The 5000-nt window shown below is 54.3% G+C and overlaps 1 non-coding gene across 1 annotated transcript; it reads right to left on the reverse strand.

Moving 5' to 3' along the window:
• Positions 1 to 844: 844 nt before the first annotated feature.
• Positions 845 to 2765, reverse strand: LOC138944313 (small subunit ribosomal RNA). The gene has a single exon (XR_011448715.1). It is a non-coding gene; the product is annotated as a small subunit ribosomal RNA (ribosomal RNA).
• Between the last annotated feature and the right edge of the window lie 2235 nt (positions 2766 to 5000).

Here is a 5000-nt window from a genome sequence, read left to right on the forward strand (position 1 = left end):
CGTTTTGCAATTCTTGCGTTCAACGAACGCTTCGTTCATCCATCTTAGTCTCCTCTCCGAAGAGAGAGAGATAAAATCGTTGGCCCTTCGATCAGCCTGGCCGCGCGCGTCCGAGCACGCGCGCGGACCGCCGCCACCGCTGGGGAGGCTACGGCACAAAAGTTGTTTCGCGATCGGAGCGTCTCTTCCCCGTACATATAATATAATAATATATATATTTGGAAGAGCCGGGGCGGAATGTTCTTTGAAGAAACCGTCGGACTTGATCGGGTGTGATCCGTCCTCTCGCCCGTTCGTCCGATAGCCGCGCGCTCGCGTACAAACACGCTGACCGCTGCCCCGGTGCGGGGAGGGGCGCGTTCACGAGCGTTGCGGACGCACGGACGGGCGTAGGTTACCACCGGTACGCGCTAACGCCGGATCGTAACTCTGCGCTTGGCAAGAGCGCGATCGGGAAAGCGTCTTCTGCTCCGAATCGCATTCATGTAATTTCGCAATTTGCGCAACGAGCCTCAACGGGTCGCGCGCGACGCGACGCGACGCCGGTTGCGGCTACGAAGCTTAAGGAGAGAGTCTCGGATAATCCTCTCCTCCTCCATCCCGCTCGCACGACGCCGACCGCACCGAAAAAGGCCGACGGCGCTCTGCTGCTGGCTTCCCTTTCTCTCTCGGGTCGTCGCAGAGGCGCGCGGCGTTCGACGCGCGTCGTCGTATTAGTACATGCGGGATATAATCCGTCAATTCCATTTTACTTTCGTATCTGTTTTCTTTGTCCATTCAGTCGCCGACTGCTGCGAGCGCGCGTCCAAAAGACTCGAGACGCAGAGCAGGACCTCCGGAACGTTAATGATCCTTCCGCAGGTTCACCTACGGAAACCTTGTTACGACTTTTACTTCCTCTAAATGATCAAGTTTGGTCATCTTCCCGGCAACATCGGCAATGCCGAGACATTGCCGCGCACCAGTCCGAAGACCTCACTAAATCATTCAATCGGTAGTAGCGACGGGCGGTGTGTACAAAGGGCAGGGACGTAATCAACGCGAGCTTATGACTCGCGCTTACTGGGAATTCCTCGTTCATGGGGAACAATTGCAAGCCCCAATCCCTAGCACGAAGGAGGTTCAGCGGGTTACCCGGGCCTTTCGGCCAGGGAACACACGCTGATTCCTTCAGTGTAGCGCGCGTGCGGCCCAGAACATCTAAGGGCATCACAGACCTGTTATTGCTCAATCTCGTGCGGCTAGAAGCCGCCTGTCCCTCTAAGAAGATTTGTTTGTACGTTGGTAGTAAAAACCCGCCAGCCGAAGCCGGGGGCCTTCGCGATACCATAAGGTACGCCTATTTAGCAGGCTAGAGTCTCGTTCGTTATCGGAATTAACCAGACAAATCGCTCCACCAACTAAGAACGGCCATGCACCACCACCCACCGAATCAAGAAAGAGCTATCAATCTGTCAATCCTTCCGGTGTCTGGGCCTGGTGAGGTTTCCCGTGTTGAGTCAAATTAAGCCGCAGGCTCCACTCCTGGTGGTGCCCTTCCGTCAATTCCTTTAAGTTTCAGCTTTGCAACCATACTTCCCCCGGAACCCAAAAGCTTTGGTTTCCCGGAAGCTGCCCGCCGAGTCATCGGAGGAACTTCGGCGGATCGCTAGCTGGCATCGTTTATGGTTAGAACTAGGGCGGTATCTGATCGCCTTCGAACCTCTAACTTTCGTTCTTGATTAATGAAAACATTTTTGGCAAATGCTTTCGCTTCTGTCCGTCTTGCGACGATCCAAGAATTTCACCTCTAACGTCGCAATACGAATGCCCCCATCTGTCCCTATTAATCATTACCTCGGGGTTCCGAAAACCAACAAAATAGAACCGAGGTCCTATTCCATTATTCCATGCACGCAGTATTCAGGCGAAGGTAGCCTGCTTTAAGCACTCTAATTTGTTCAAAGTAAACGTACCGGCCCGACTCGACACTCAGTAAAGAGCACCGCGACGGGATATTAGTTGGGCCGCCCCTCGCGAGGCTAAGCCCACCGGTAGGACGTCCCACATCACGCCAGTTAAACACCGCGAGCGGTGAACCGACGGTGTGCGACACAGATTCAACTACGAGCTTTTTAACCGCAACAACTTTAATATACGCTATTGGAGCTGGAATTACCGCGGCTGCTGGCACCAGACTTGCCCTCCAATGGATCCTCGTTAAAGGATTTAAAGTGTACTCATTCCGATTACGGGGCCTCGGATGAGTCCCGTATCGTTATTTTTCGTCACTACCTCCCCGTGCCGGGAGTGGGTAATTTGCGCGCCTGCTGCCTTCCTTGGATGTGGTAGCCGTTTCTCAGGCTCCCTCTCCGGAATCGAACCCTGATTCCCCGTTACCCGTTACAACCATGGTAGGCGCAGAACCTACCATCGACAGTTGATAAGGCAGACATTTGAAAGATGCGTCGCCGGTGCTAGGACCGTGCGATCAGCACAAAGTTATTCAGAGTCACCAAAATAAACGGTGGACGAACGGCGAACCGCCCGCCACCGATTGGTTTTGATCTAATAAAAGCGTCCCTTCCATCACTGGTCGGGACTCTGTTTTGCATGTATTAGCTCTAGAATTACCACAGTTATCCAAGTAAATGTGGGTACAATCTAATGAACCATAACTGATTTAATGAGCCATTCGCGGTTTCACCTTAATTCGGCATGCACTGAGACATGCATGGCTTAATCTTTGAGACAAGCATATGACTACTGGCAGGATCAACCAGGGAGCTTCGTGTTCGGTTACTCGCGTGGAGCGGTAACTCGCGAGCGAGCCCGAAGGCCCGTCGCTATTAAGCTCTTACTTCTCGCGCCGCCGGTCTTTATTAGCCGGTCGGCGACACTCTCTATCTACTTACTTACTTATTACGCAACACACTTTATGCGTGCGTCTCGTCTTCGTGAGAGGAGCGAGGCGGTCCGTGTATATAATAAACCTCCTCCTCTCTTACTTCAAGATCATTCTCCATTTTATATTGTGTATTATAAAAAGATCATACTCATTCTCATTCTCCCAATGTAAACGCGCGATCGCGAGGACCGCGCGATTTACCCTGACGCTAGATCGACGATGCCGATGCTTAGACGTCGAGGATAAATGTGCTATCGTGCTTTTAGCACGCACTTATATTTCGCTACGGCGTACAAAGCGTGCGGGAAGAACGTTGTAATCCGTCCTTCCACGCCACTCGTATCCGTGGAGTAAACGTTCGGTAAGCGCGACGATTCCGCTGCTGCGTCCAAGACGAGAGGGAATCGCGCGGCCAACACACTAGATGCGTGCGCGCCACATAAGAGCCATTCGGTCTTGCGACACCGACTCGTGGCAATGCTGTGCTCGTAATAAAAGTGTGTGCATAGAATAAGCGCCGAAGCGCGACACGTCGTACCCTCTTATAATACCCAACCGGACGGCCAGGCGGTCGGCGACGACACGGCTTTTTGCTTAGCGAGCGCGAGCTCGAGCTCGTCGAAATTTTGTCGACGAGAGCGTAAATACAATAGTCTCTTCCCTCATAGAGACGTTTTACTCGGACTCTGTCCGATAAAGCACAACACAAATCGCCGTTTGTGTTTTCTTCTCTCCTCTTAAACAATAATAAATCTCTCCTGTATCGTTCGTTTTAAACGTTCTCGAAAAGACAAGAACGCAAGAATCGTGCGAGCCGCGCGAAGAACGCGCAACCGCCCGTTCGTCCGATTCGGTTCGGTCCGACGCGCCGAGCGCGACGTACCTCTTATAATACCCAACCGAGCGGCCAGGCGGTCGGCGACGCACGGTACTACGCACGGTCGCTTATGAGTGCGAGCGTCGAAATACCCACGCGCTCGAGACTTTGTCGCTGAAAACGAAAGGCGAAAAAACATCGTTAAAAACATTGTTAGACGAAAAAACATTGTAAATATTATAAAAAGCGTTAAAAATCCGATCGCGGGCGGTACCTCCGATGTACGAAAAGCCGAAGATCGACAAAGTCCCGTCGCGGGCGGTACCTCCGGAGTACGGAAAGTCGAAAATCGTCAAAGTCCCGTCGCGGGCGGTACCTCCGGAATACGAAAAGTCGAAAAACGTCAAAGTCCCGTCGCGGGCGGTACCTCCGGCGCACGGACTGTCGACCACGCACCGACCCGTTTGCGGGCGGTACCTCCGGTTTACGGAAAGTCGAAAATCGTCAAAGTCCCGTCGCGGGCGGTACCTCCGGAATACGAAAAGTCGAAAAACGTCAAAGTCCCGTCGCGGGCGGTACCTCCGGCGCACGGACTGTCGACCACGCACCGACCCGTTTGCGGGCGGTACCTCCGGTTTACGGAAAGTCGAAAATCGTCAAAGTCCCGTCGCGGGCGGTACCTCCGGAATACGAAAAGTCGAAAAACGTCAAAGTCCCGTCGCGGGCGGTACCTCCGGCGCACGGACTGTCGACCACGCACCGACCCGTTTGCGGGCGGTACCTCCGGTTTACGGAAAGTCGAAAATCGTCAAAGTCCCGTCGCGGGCGGTACCTCCGGAATACGGAAAGTCGAAAAACGTCAAAGTCCCGTCGCGGGCGGTACCTCCGGCGCACGGACTGTCGACCACGCACCGATCCGTTTGCGGGCGGTACCTCCGGTTTACGGAAAGTCGAAAATCGTCAAAGTCCCGTCGCTGGCGGTATCTCCGGCGCACGGACTGTCGACCACGCACCGACCCGTTTGCGGGCGGTACCTCCGGTTTACGGAAAGTCGAAAATCGTCAAAGTCTCGTCGCTGGCGGTACCTCCGGCGCACGGACTGTCGACCACGCACCGACCCGTTTGCGGGCGGTACCTCCGGTTTACGGAAAGTCGAAAATCGTCAAAGTCCCGTCGCGGGCGGTACCTCCGGAATACGAAAAGTCGAAAAACGTCAAAGTCCCGTCGCGGGCGGTACCTCCGGCGCACGGACTGTCGACCACGCACCGACCCGTTTGCGGGCGGTACCTCCGGTTT

The sequence above is a fragment of the Polyergus mexicanus genome, unplaced genomic scaffold (genome assembly GCF_030449975.1).
Source record: "Polyergus mexicanus isolate NDT 795.1 unplaced genomic scaffold, iyPolMexi1.0 SCAF_152, whole genome shotgun sequence".
NCBI classification, from domain to species: Eukaryota; Metazoa; Arthropoda; class Insecta; order Hymenoptera; family Formicidae; genus Polyergus; species Polyergus mexicanus.